Genomic DNA, 14,785 nt, shown 5'->3' with positions numbered 1-14,785 from the left:
CCAAGGTGATGGCTTCATGAAAGGTTGTTGCATCATGTAAAATGAGTGGGTTGGGAACAGCTCTCACCCTATGAGGAACAAATGGGCTAAGTAGATCATGGAAGATGGTTGACAAGCAACAGGGTGACGAAAAAAGAAAAAAAAAGTAAAATAAGTATTGCTACATTAGCACTGTTACAGGCTAAAAGAAAATCCAGATGTAAGATACTGACCCATGTGAAATGTTACTTGAATATCCCACAGTAATTACAGGATGACACTAAAGAATCACTTTGTACAAGAAATATTAAAGATTTTAAAATTACTGATGCTAAGACTTAATCTTTGACAGCTTAAAGTTTGTATGTCCAAATGTATATAATTGATAGCTGCAACATTTATTTATTTTTGCAATGCCAGAATAGAGGAACCTGTTTAAAATTTGATGTATTTTTCTTTCCCATTTCAGACTGTTCTTACCTTTGCGAGCTATACTGAATTACGTTTAACATACAATATATGTTTCCTGTGACATGAGAATGTGTGAACTTTTCTGTGTAAAACACAGAAGAAAAAGAGTAGGGAGAATTTTATGAAAGTTGTACTTGAAGGATAAAAGTAATATCTTTTTTTCTCATGTGTCAGGAAACCAAAGGTAATAAAAATGTAATATACTTCAAAGAGGGAGTTGGGCAGATGAAAACAGTTTATTAAGCAACCTGTTAATTGACGTGGAAAATCATGTATAATTTTCTGTTGTTTTCTGTGTATGGGGAAAGGACCATTGCAATTAGCCCTTGCTCATGAGAAACTACTCCACTACATATGAGGGGTCTAAATATGAAAGAAAAAACTGTTTAGTTACTCTGTTACATGGGAAGAAAAATTAATTGGCTGAGATGTATAAATTTAGAACTGAAATCAAAGTCAGTTAATCTTGCTTGGGAGATCTTTGTGACCATATGTGTAAAGGTTTGCTGTTTGCAGTTATGCGTTGTATAAATTTACTAACTTAAAATACTTAGGGCCAGTATTTCTTCAATAAGAAACAGCTAGAGTATTTATTTAGCTTAATTTGATTTTTCATTAAGGATTCTCTCTGTACAACTAACCAATATTTTTATTCTCTGTGTGTTGCCTTGACCTCGGCCTATTTAAAGTATAACAACACTGACGTCACTGCTTTCTTTATTAAGTAACATTGTATTCAGTTTTAAGATATTTTGGTTGGTATTTATTATTTGTTTATTTAAACAATGTTATTTATTATTACTTATTTATTTATTCATCCTTTGTTGACGGGTCAGTCCCATAAGGGTATTATCATCTTTTCAGGGAAGACCTGATATTTATACTGCTAGGTAAAATTTGGCCAGGATATCAGGGAACTTCTCCAACTCTTTTTGATTGGTGCTGTGGAATCTTTTACATCCACCAGAGCTACCACCAAGTCAAGCAGATGGGACCTTGGTTAAACATCTTATCTGAAGGACAACGCACACTCAGGACTGCAGCACCCCCTTCAGAAAAGGCTGTAGGTTGCAAAGCTTTGCTATCCACCTCTAATTAGTCAGATTGCTTGAACATACTGCTGATAAGATATCATTTTTATAATTTATATTTGGCTAAATTGAGAGTGATGGATAATGGATGTGATAGGGTCCCTAGTCATATCTGAGGTGGTGTCAGTACTACCACGACAAGAAAAAACTTATAGGATACTGGAGAGTTCTATACCAGCTTTCCGTGGGAATTGTATATGTATGTATATATCTATGAGAAACTAATTTGTTTGAGAAGCAGTTATCATGGGTAAGGGGCACTGGAAAACACAACGGTTCACACAGGGAGTGGTGAGAAAGGGATCTGGGGTGCTAGGCCAAAGACTCAGCTGTGTAAGTGTTCATAGTATAGTCCTAATCTGAATGTGTGTATTGGAAGCCCGTACTTAGAGCACCAGTGCATAGTCTCCATATTCTCTTGATAGCTGATAGCATTTACTTAATTGGTTATTGAATCAGATTTGTGTGTCTACATTTTTTACATTAACCTGTCAGGTACCAGTGTTTTGACTTATGAAGCTATCCCTCTGGTAGCCATCAGCACTATCTGGGGCAGTGGATACACTGTTGACTGTGGTGGTATTCATACTCCCTCCAGTGCCTGCCTGGTCTTACATTTGGTGGCAGGTGGTGCCATTCATCACAATTTTATCAAGTTCTTAATCAAACAGTGTGTGCCAATTATTATGAGCATTTTGTTTAACTGCAGCCAGGTTATAATGGTAACAGCAAACACAAGTACACTGAACAAGACAACATACGAACATTGAAACAAACTTGGCAAGTGATCAATGGCACCATAACATTCCCAGCCACACACACCTTTAAGCAGACCCTTTTCAAGCACTTAATAGTGCTCACCTCCCAAACTGACCAGGGATGTACATGATGGTGTAAATTGTACATTCAGAAAGGGAATCTGCCACTGGCACAACTTGAGATCTATTGGGCAGCCAACTTGCAATCCAGTGGACAGTAGAGACTTACATGAAGCTTGTCTAATTTTTCAATAGTACTAGCAGGGGACATAGTGTCATAAGCCTTGGCCAGATAAAGATAAGCAATGTGCCAGAGTACGGGGAATTTCACAGAACAAGACGAGGCACAACTACAGAGTGCTAAAGAGAAAATAAGGGAGGATCTGGATAATATTCATGGGTTTAGAAAGATTGCTGTTAAGAAACTGGTTTGTGATAACTCCAGAGTGCAAAAACTCTTAGCACATTGACTTAGACAACAGAAAGTAGAATGGGTTATTACCAGACTTAAAGAGCCTAAACAAGAAACATAACCAGAGATCCTGTTGAGGTATTGGAGATATTTCAGAAATGTTATGAAAATGTGGAAATCAAGAAAAGCACAAATGGAAATATAGAATACTTAGTATGCCAAGGTCAGAGGTATTTGGTGCTCAACGATTAATAATTAAGATAATAGGAAATGAGGTAAAAATGGTGATATATAATCAATCTGCAGGAAAGTCCCTTATAGTAGATGGTATATCTTGAAAGCTAGAAGGGAAAAAGTGATAAAGATGTGGAAGGTCTTATTTAGTATTTTAAAAGGAGGGGAAGCACCAACATCCTTGAAGAAAGCTGTGGTAGCTATAATACTTAAAGATGGTAAGACCCATCAGACTTTAAACTATGATTATAAAGTGTTAGTTTATGTCTATAATAGCTAAAGAATGACAAGGTATTGCTAAACTTGATAGTTATGGATCAATGAGGTTTTACGGAGGGGAGGCAAACGTTTGATGGCATTAATAGAGCAATGATGATCCAGAGGGAAGCAGAAGGGAAAAAATACCACTGTTGTGTTGGTCTTGATGCAAAGAAAGCATTCTACAGAATAAGCTAGGATTTTATGAGTAGGGCAAGGGAAGCATTTGCTTTCCCTGTGATGCAATAATAAGCTTAATTGGGAGGTTATTTGAGGGATAAGACAAAAAATCAAAGTGTGAGGGTTCCTGTCCGATAAGTTTTGTCAGAAATGGGTAACCAGGCAATGGTGTCCTGTTTCCCCTTTGTTATTTGTGTTATATTTACAGCCATTGGCAAAGAAATATGGGACTCAGAAATTCAAGTATATAATTGGTATGGTAATCAAGAAAAGCTTTATTTTGTAGACAGCATTATTTTGTACCTGACAGAACCAGAAAAGGACATGCCAGTGTTGCTGAATATTCTGAGACAGTTTCAAGTGTTTTTTTTTCAGGATATACAATTAATGAATACATATAAATGAATGATGTAAAATTAATGAAGACAAAACAAAGACTATAGCTGTAAACTATGTACACACACATACATTGGTTCAGCAATACCCATACTTATGGGGATAAAATAAAATGAAATACTGAAGAGTATTGTTTAAAAAGGATTGTGTTACTTCAGCTAAGAATATGTGGGAAGAGACTAAAGAAAAGCTAATGCAAAAACTGAAAAACTGGAAGCTTGTGTTTATGGATATGTATAGCAAAATAAAAAAAGTGAAAATGTTTTAGTCCCTTTAGTTTTATACACTGGTCAGACACATTTTGTCAACCAGAGGAGACGTTGTGGACAGAAATTAATTAATAAATAGTCAAATTATTTTATCTGGGAAGGAAAGAAGGCAAGGGTCTAGTGGGATAAGTTGACCCTTTTAATAGGGCAAGGTGATTTATGATTGCCTGATTTGAAGGGATATTTTAGAGCTACACAGTTAAGACTCATATACATAACACAAGCAAAAAGCTATAATACAAAGTGGAAAGGGATGATGTTAAAACAGAGGGAAATTCAAGAAATAAGAACAGAGTGTGATTGTAGATGCAGATATTTAAGGAGAATAACAGCCATACAGAATATTGTATTCATAAGTAAAAGAAAGTATTATAAGAACTAAGCCGGCTTGATAATGGAGGAATGAGATTCTGCCAGTTGGGATGACTACAGTTTGGGGTACAGAAAATAGGCAAGAAGAGTTAGTAATTACTGGAGAAAACTGGAAAAGGAACCAAGGTATTGGGCTGAAATAACTAGAGAGGGAAATGTAATAGAATGGGAAGAGGCTAAGAAGACATGAACTGCCTTCCCTATCTGGGATTGATATCAGAGTATAAGCAAAGAGAAAAGGATAGGAGCATCCTAAGTGAAAAACATGCTCTGTTAAAAGTTTTTTAGGTGAATCTAGAACAGAACCTGCTGTTTAAAAGGGGATAATTAGTAGGGCATATCAAATATTGCATTATAACTATAAAAATCAATCAGAGGAAATAAGAAAAGGTTGGGAAGAGAGACTGGATAAGCAATTCACTAGAAAACAATGAGAGGACATATGAATAGCTACCAAATATGTAACAAAGTCTAGAAGATTTAGGATTTTTGTTTGTAAGTGTTTGCATAGGTATTTTTATACCCAAAGCAGAATCCAAAGAAATTTTCCTCAAGTAAATGTCAAATGTTGCAAGTGTGAGGGACAAGACGAAGTTAACTGGGAACATAAGTTTTGGGAATGTAATGAGTTGGTAGAGTTTAAAAATTTTATAGAGTACTCTTTCAGCAATATTGAGTGAGCAAATGGGTGTAACTAAGATTTTTTTTTTTCAAGCTGGGATATAGAATCTGAATTGCTTGGACACAGTAAGGCCTTGTAAAGTTTATTTCTGTGGCTTAATCCTTCTGGTTTCCAAAAAATCAGTTACAGTACTTAAAAATGTTAATCAAAGTCTAAACTATCTTTATTTGAAAGTTTTGTAACAGATAAAAAAAAACTGGAAGTGGGTTGTTTAGAAAAGGTGTCTTTAGAAAAAGGTAGGAGCAAATTACATAGAAAAAATGAAAATTGTGGGAATAATACATGCAGAATAATGTTATGGAGGATTAAGGAAAGGCAAATGTTGAGCATATCATGTAATGCTGGAGTGCTGATAATTGTATAGTAAATGAATGTATGTGATGTATAATGTTTGTAGCGAACATGTTAACATGGTTTTTCTTTCATGTACATGTATGTTTGCTATGTTTTAAGTAATTATTCATTAAATGTGTTTAAAGAAAAGATAAACAGTGTGCACAGAATGATCATTGTCCATAGCGCCTGTAACCTTTTCTCAGAGGTTTAGTAGGTTCAGGAGATAGGACCTGCCCTACACAAAGCCAGACTTATTGGGCTATAGATTAGTTAAGTTGCCTGTGTCTGCATAAATGAGTTCTGCTGTGATACATTCCCTGACTTTACATATAAGGCAGTGGTATTTTTTTCATAAGGTGAACTTGATGGATCTATAATTACCCAGGTCTGTAGAAGGACCACCGTTGTGTATGGGAGTCACAGTGGTTGTTCTCCAGGCATCAGGAACAAACCCTGTAGATGGTCCGAGATTGGTAAGTTAAAGTAGAGGCTCATAGACAGTGCACTAAGAAGCAGATATTTTAGTTCAGAAACACACAATTGACTCTGATGGCCTACATGTATATAAGGCTGCAGTCTATCTTTTGTACAAAAGTATGATGGCAACATGCAGTCAGTAAATGTGAAAACTGGCAGCATACAGACAATAAATGTCTGTATGCTGCCAGTTTAAAGGCTCACTGCTGCTTTTCAGCTGTGAGAAACATTTCTGCAGTTGTTCTAAGTAGTGGGGATATTTGTAGCATTTCCATATTCAGGCTTGTATTCGGGCCTAGTGTTTGTGGAAGCTGTGTGTCTGAGCACATATTCAGGGACATCTTGGTTTAGCCAAAGCCATCAGGCATTTCAGTGAGAGAGAATTGTTTGAGGTCATTGGCTGACTGAGGTCACCTGGACTACAGCTTAGACTAAGCACCTCATTGGTTCTTTTGAGATTTCTTTCTTAAAAGCTGTCTCAGGTTTCAACTTTCTGTTACCTAAGAAGCTCAGTTGTGAGTGTTCTGCCATTTTACACTGAGCTAATCAAAGGAAGGACACTCAGCAAACTTGGAGCTATAATATATAACATTAAGTAGCCTGTTTTTTGTTTATTTTGTTCTTTATTTCTTTGTTATTTATAGCACTTTGTGTACTGTGTATTTTTCTAGCTAGTTTCACTGTGTGTGAGGTATTAACTGGAAATTGTCCACTTTTATTAAGCTTCTATTGGGTTGTTTGTTTCTGATAACTTGTTGCAGTTAAACTCTTTTTTCTAGAGGCTCCTTTAGCTGTTTAAAACTTTCATGTAAAGGCTCACTGTTGCTTTTCAGCTGTGAGAAACATTTCTGCAGTTTGTTTGCCACCCTCCCTCCCTGTTGGTATAGTGTTTTTATAGTTTTATAGTTGGTGGCTTTGCAGTTGCCCGCCCCTAGTGTAAATTTGATCTGGGACCCTCCTTCCAGTCTAGTGTCATTACCCCTCATTCTACCCAGTACAGGGAGAACATTTGAGAAGGCCAATCAGCTTAGTTTCTGCTTACTCCTTTCTCTCTTTCCACTAAAAAAAACAAAAAAACAAAAAAAACAACTTGTTCTAAGCTTGTTTCCTGCCTTTCCTGTGGGTAGTCTAGCCTGAATATAGATTTGCTGTGTCCAGGACTATTTGTAGGCTTCTAGGGCCCAAGCCTTTCTGTGTTAAAAGGAAGTCTTCTAGCTTAATTTTGTTTCTTAGAACTAGCCAGTTTTTTGTTTCAACACTTGTTCAGAACTTATTGTAAGCACTAAGTAAGCTACAAATTACTACAGCACTCAACTTTCCTCGCTGTCTAGAGGAAAACAGTTTCTAGTACTTAACAAATAAGCACCTATCCAGGCATGTCTAAGGGTCAGCCCCCGGTGTTTTCTCCTATCTACCTGATGAATCTGGGCATCTTGGGGCAATGCAGTAATTGCCTCATGTATACAGACAACCCTCTCCTCCTACCACCCAACACTACAACCTGTGAGAGATGCACTTATATTGCCAAACTGGAAGCAAAGTTCTCTTCACCCAAGACTGGACTAGACAGTCAAGAGGAGAAGGTAAACACTTCCACCACACCACACTCAGCACATAGTCCCTCAAAACCTACACCACCAAAACACACACATAGAAACACAAAACACACACCTACATTCGCGGAGGCTGTCAATAAAAACCTGCCCAAGCAACAGGGACCTACAAAGCAGAAACACAAGCAACATCCACCCCCCAATACAACCCAAATGACACATAGCCCACAAACTCAGTGTGCCACTCAACCACAGCCCATAAGGCATAACAACGTACCGAACACTCTAGTTATAGGTGACTCTATAGTCAGGCACACTGATGTTCCACTCACCAGGCTAAACAAGGAGAAAGTTACTGTCAGCTGCCTGTCAGGTGCCAGGATCCACCACATAACACATGCACTCAGGTCACTCCACAACAAGTACAAATATGACTCTGTCATTGTCCATGTTGGTGTGAATGACCTGAGACATACCTCCTTGGACTACATGAAAAGGGACATGGAGGAGCTGTCCGATCTTGTAGCCCAGGCAGGTATGACCCTAGCGCTGAGTAGCATCCTGCCATCACCCAGAATGATACCATAGTACAAGGACAAAATGATTGACTTCAACAATTGGCTAAGCTTCTGGTGTCATTCTAAGGGGATCCAGTATCTGTCTGCCTGGGATGACATGATCGACAAGCCACGATGCTTTGCCAGAGATGGCCTGCACCTGTCACCTCTGGGATTCCGGATACTGGCTAAGGCTCTAGCCACCCCTATAGTGCCTTTTTTAGGCAAGGTTCAAATGACAAATTCACCACCCTAACAGGTACAGGCAAGAAGAATCTGTGGGTATTGCTACTCAATGCTAGAAGTCTAAACCTCAAAATGCACTCTCTCGAGGCACTCCTTAAAATGGAGAACATCAACATCTGCGCAGTGACAGAGACTTGGTTCAAGGCTCCAGAGAGTACCCCTGCATTGCCAGGCTATAATTCATACCACACTTTTCGGCCACCTAATATGGACCAAAACACTAAAGGCGGAGGCGTGTCCATATTTATTAAGGATAGCCACACCTCCAGACTAGTTGCTCAGCATAATGCATCCGAGATTATCCAAGTGCAACTAAATCTGGGCAAGACCGCAATCCAAATTATAGCTTGCTACATATCCCCCACCATGCCCCAGGATTCCCACTCCTCATTTCTTAATACACTGGAAAATATTAGGGTACAAACAAGCACCCTAATAATGGGCGATTTCAACTACCCTACCATTAACTGGGAAAACTACTCATGTACCAGCTCTTGTGCTCAACGTTTTCTGGAATTCATAAATTCCAATGCCATGGATCAACTTATCCACACCCCCACCAGGAGCAGCAATATCCTAGACCTGGTTATTACCAACATGGGCAACTGGTGCTCTACACCAGAGGTCAATTCCTCATTGGTCAGATCCGACCATAAGCTAATCACCCTAGACATCCACATCCCTCCCTCACCCCCCATTAGGGAAACCACAGTAAAACATTTCTCCAAAGCCAACTTCACGCTTCTTAAGACAGAAGTGGCAAACTTCACAACACCCATGCTGACGGACAATAGAGGTATGACTGCTGAATCCTACACAAATGCACTTTATAAGCACTTACATGAGTGCATGGATCGTGTAATCCCTAACAGAACCAAGATGCTATCCTCCAAAAACAGGAAGCCAATCTGGTGGTCCCTTGCCATAAACAAACTCTACAGCAGAAGAAAGAAACTGTTGCAAAAAAGAGTAAACTCCCATGATTGGAGAAACTCCCTGGTCAGCTTCAGTAAGAAGCTGAGATCCCTCATAAAATCCTCCAAAGCTAGTTATGAAAGCAAAATCGCCACTGACTCTAAAGACAACCACAAAGCATTCTATAGCTATGTCAAGAATCTCAATGGCAACACTCAGATCTGCTCTGAGTTACAGCACAATGGCACTAAATATACAGAACCAACGGATATTGCCAACATCCTGGCAGATAGGTTCAGTGCTAACTTTACCCCTCTGTCATCCTCTATAGGTCCCATCTCTATACCAAAAGAATGCTAAGTTCCTGTAATCACGGCTGCACAGGTAAAAAACACACTGTCCAAAGCCAAGAACACAGCATCCATGGGACCTGATGACATCCCAGGCTGTGTTCTACATGAACTACTGAACGAACTGGCACCCCACCTAAGTACCATGTTCAATCATAGCCTCACCTCAGGCTATGTGCCCACTGAATGGTGCACAGTGACAGTTATCCCACTCCACAAAGGGGGAGCCACCACAGACCTCGGAAACTACCACCCAATTAGCCTAACAAGCCTGGACTGCAAGGCTATGGAATGTATCATCACGGAACTTATAAACAATGACATTGGTAATCTCCAAACTCAGGACCCCACCCAGTTCGGGTTTGTAAAAGACAGATCATGTCTCCTAAACCTGATAGACTTCTTTGAAGCAGTCACCAAAGCCGTAGATGAGGGTAAGGTGGTTCATACAGCCTATCTAGATCTCGCCAAGGCTTTTGACACCATCCCCTACTCTGGAATTATAGATAAACTTACTAAACTAGGTATAAATCCCTATGTCACAAGATGGGTTGCCAAACTGGCTCACTGACAGAACCCACAGTGTGAAAGTAGCAGACTCCAAATCCAGCTTCAGACCAGTGACAAGTGGAGTACCACAGGGTTCAGTCCTGGGTCCTCTCCTGTTTGGTATCTACTTCTCTGAAGTACAGGCCAACACAGAAGGCCTTTGGCTAATGAAGTTCACAGATGACTGCAAACTAGGAGCCATAATCAAAACTCCAAAAGATGTGGACATCCTACAAAAGGGCCTTGCTGAGACAGATGCCTGGTGTCAAAGCCATGGCCTCAAGCTCAATGCCAAAAAGTGCATTGTCAGTCCTTTTGGTAAAAACTCAGTACCCATGATCTACCACATAGGTGGTAGTCTACTTAACACCGAATGTATGATAAGAGACCTTGGGACACAGGTGGACAGTAGTCTCTCCTTTGATAATCACATCACCACAGTAGTCAGGAAATCCTTCTATGTGGCACACCTCATCACAAAAGGTTTCTCATCCAGGAAAAAAGAGGTCATTGTACCTCTCTATTCGTCACTCATTAGACCCATTAAAGAGTACAATGCTCCTTTTTGGTATGTACCTCACAAGACATCTACAACAACTGGAAAGGCCACAGAAATACCTCACAAAGAGGATTACCAGCCTCAAAGAGATGCCCTATGCAGACCGTCTCAAAAAACTGCAGCTTTACTCCGTTGTATATCGCCTACTCAGAGGCGATCTCTAGACATGCTTCACTTAAAGAAATCCCAATCCCTATGAGCTACACGCTCTGGGAACCTAAACCTTGTCACCACAATAAACAGAACATGTTGGAGGGATAGATTCCTGTCCCAGAGACTTCCCATACTCTAGAACAGGCATGGGCAAACTACGGCCCGGGGGCCACATGCGGCCCGTTAAACATTTTGATTCGGCCCGCCAAACTTGAAAAATTTAATAAATTAACCTTGTTAATGTTTTATTTCCCCTGCAATTCTGATGTTTCCTCACTAGATGGCGCACTCTAGATATATTGGCTTTGTTGAGGTGAAGCGTAGGCCTATTACTCCACGTTTGCACTTTACCCTTTGACTCTATGAAGATGAGCGGACCCAAGAAAAGGAAAGTGGACAGAGAATGTCGAGTGTTCAATAAGGAGTGGACAACTATATTTTTTTCACTGAACACCGATCATCTCCTGTTTGCCTGATATGCCAAGAAACTGTGGCGGTTTTTAAAGAGTATCATATTAGACTTTGCCACAAAGCACGCTAATTATGCTAGCACAACAAAAGCTGCTGCTGAGAAGGTGGCAGCTAATTTGAAGGCTCAGCAAAGTTTTTCAAACTGCCATTCAAGAGTCAAGTACCAAGGCCAGTTTTATGCTTTCATTCAAAATAGCAAAGGCCAGCAAACCACTGTCTGAGGTTTTTAAAAGAATGTATGGTAGAGACAGCAGGAGACCAACAACACTGCTCCCATTAAAATGTGTGTGTCTCCGTGATATGCACGTTGTTAAAATAAACAGTGCAGATCAAATATAACGCTTCACAGACTGACTTGCTGCAACTGTTTCGTCCTTGCACTGGTCATTGTTGACTTTTACAAATTGAATAAAAGGAACAGGACAAGTACATCTGCATCTCCTACCGTTTTGAAATAAAAGACAGTCAGGAGGAGAGTGATGGTGATATCCTGAAGGATAACAGAACTTTCAGTGCTTTAAAATAAAATGGTCATTTGATTTTCAGTGTTTAAAGACTCATTTCGAAGTCAGAGATTTTATTGTAATGCTTTTCTTCATTTTCATTGGAAATTAAAGCACATGTTTTCTCCATATCCCAAGATGTGTATTTTTCCCCCAATGAGGTGATGTTTTCAAAGCATGCCATCTATCTGCTCCTGTTCCGGCCCCTTTGTCAAATGTTAGAACTCAATGTGGCCCACGAATCAAAAAGTTTGCCCACCCCTGCTCTAGAACAAACTACCTATCTATATCAAACAAAGCTCCTCATTAGCACTGTTCAAGAAAAATCTTGATGATTGGATGGGAAATACACCCCGGGGGATCACTTCTGTGACTCTGCTCGACAGTGACACAGGAAAATAATTTTTTTGGGTGGCGAAAGCCAGGGTACCTTTGGCTAGGCTTATATAGGCCCTAGGGCCAATAGCCTAGTACCTACCTATGAACCTATGAACCTAAGTATAACAAACATGCTGCACTTAAAGAAGTAAAGCACAGCTAGCACTATGATATGGTATAGTTACCAGAGACAATTGTGCAAAGTAATATAACAATATGGTGGCTGTGGTCCAAGAAAAAGTAATATTATAACTGGCTATATAAAATTAGGATGAAAAGCTACATTTAAATTAAATGTTTACATGAAGGCATCTCAAGAAACTAAGGATAATTCAAATGGAATTATTTTAATCTTAGGTAGGCCTGCTGCCGTCTTCCAAACAATCTGCTGCAGCAAAAAAGTAGTAATTTGTGAAACTGTACCAGAACAACTTACTTTAAAGTTTTGATGTAGATATGGCAACAGCTTTCTTCCAAGTAGCCAGCTTTTTCTTGTTTATATTTATTATATTTGTTTAAAATTTGTTAAGCAGGGTAATGTGTTTATACTCAAAAATGTTTCAGACATTGCCTAGGTACAATGCACAAAATAAAGAAAACGTTACAAGTACACATAAAATGCATTAAATGTATATTGACATAGTTGTTTACAAAACTATTTAACACAGTTAGTTAATGTGAAATACAGAGCAATTATGACACAGTCAGCTAGCTTGTGGATGAGGCTTACAGTATAATATAGGAAAGTTAGAAGGAAATGAGCAAATAGTTGCAAATAAGGGTATAAAATTAATTCAAGGTTGCTAATAAGGAGGTATTGGTTAATGTCAGATTGGAAGGAATAGCTTAAATATAGAAAAAAAGTTGTGGCAGATAGTAGAAAGAAGTCTAAAATTTAGGGAGATGGGGCTGATCTGCTGGTGCAGAGGACAGCAGGAGAGTGAGAGAGAGAGAGAGAAAGGAGCATAGCGGGTTAGGTCCTTACAGGGAGAAACTGACGTGTTAGCATTTCAGCATTTCTCTGATATGGTTAAGAAGTTGTGAGCCAGATTTATTGTAGACTGTGAGACTTTAAGGGATGCTGAGGGGACCTCTTACACCCTGGATCCCAGAATCACAAAGAAGTATATTATATGTGGTCCATATACCTAGGTACTGCAAACACAAACATGGTGCTTTGAAAGGATCTTTGTGTCCTGCTGCAGCCTGTGAAGTTAAACATGTTGACTGGGAAAAATAGAAGCCCATATTAAAGAGCCTGTATGCTGCAGAAGAATAGGAACTGGGCCCTAGCTTTACAATGAGGCAATAGTCCTACTCCTGGTGGTTCATTGTTTAAGCAAGGAAGCATGAACCTTTGGATATGGTTTAATAACAATTATAGCTTGGGGGAGGTGGTTTCAGAGGCAGTAGTGAAGTTCAGATGTTCTAACTTGAATGTGAGTAGCTCTTCTGTCAGACAACCTCTTCCTTCTGCAGATAGATCTCTGGTAAAGCTGCAAAAAGCTTTCAGCTGTTTATTGATAATTTCCTGAAGATAAGTTACATAACATCTGAGAGTGTTGGTTTAAGATACATTTAAAAGTATTTAACTTTCTTACGTGTATTACATTTGTACATTTTTTATGTCTGATATTAGAAGGAAACTACGCCTGTGTAGTCCACCCTTTTAATTAATTTAATCATTTCTCTTCTCCTTCAAAGGTACCTTCTTCCTTACCCCTTGTTCCACCTATACTGTACCATTTTGAATGTTTCTGTAGATCCCCTCTCAATCACTTATTCAGCTAGCTCATTTTATGAGTCTACAAGCCTCCCCATGAAGTACTTTCAGAGATCCATATGACAGTTAGTCCCTTTAATCTGCTTTCTGTGCTTCTTCTTCTGCCACTATCCTTCCTGTCTGTGGTGACCCCTTCATGTCTCACTGACATAATCTTGTGCAGCAGTGTCATGCCCCCAGTCTGTTTTGGTCTCCGTTCAGAAGTGCTCCAGCTGTCCTAGTCTGTGGTCATAGTCTTTCACCTCCATCTTGCACACCTTTCTGCTTCCTTTTCTTTGGAGTCATTCCAGTAGATTGATTTTTCTGTCACAGTATAGCCACCTTTCTACACATTTGGTCAACCTTTCTAAATGTTCCTTAAAGCATTGTCCTCCATCCTGCAGCAAAGAGGCTGATCTTATTCTCTGTTCCTTCTGATATGACTGATGCAAACACACTGAAGACTACAAGACCTTGGACCAGCCCATGGAGTATTCCACATCTAACTTTCCTTACTCCTGACATAATCCCCCACACCAAATCCCTCTGTATCCTACCACCAGTTTACTTGTCAGCAGCACGTAAAGAAACAAGTTAAGGACTTTGATGAAGTTCAAGGAAACCATGTCTTCCAGTATTCCTTTGTCACATTTGTCTCTGACCAAGTCATAAATCTGGTCAGGTATGAATGATACCACCTTCTGACCACAGACTTGCATTGGTTGTTGTCATCAAGCCTTTCCCTCAGGATTGTCTCCTTTACTTTCCATGAAGCTGCTGTTAGTCTAAGAGGATAGGCCAAAACACCTCCTTTTTCTTGGATTTTTTTCACTGATCTCCATTCTATTTTTACTCAGCCTAAACAAGTCTGTAC

General features: G+C 39.4%; 1 protein-coding gene across 2 annotated transcripts in view; it reads left to right on the top strand.

Moving 5' to 3' along the window:
• LOC122801161 (anosmin-1-like) overlaps positions 1–14,785 on the top strand; it is a 1,574,635-nt gene that overhangs the window by 1,531,532 nt on the left and 28,318 nt on the right. The gene's annotated exons all lie outside the window — the stretch shown is intronic.

Source organism: Protopterus annectens, chromosome 4.part1 (assembly GCF_019279795.1).
Source record: "Protopterus annectens isolate FY-2018-M chromosome 4.part1, PAN1.0, whole genome shotgun sequence".
Classification (NCBI taxonomy): Eukaryota; Metazoa; Chordata; order Ceratodontiformes; family Protopteridae; genus Protopterus; species Protopterus annectens.
The sequence above is the reverse complement of the archived record's forward strand: the minus strand, read 5'-3'. Positions and strand labels throughout refer to the sequence as shown.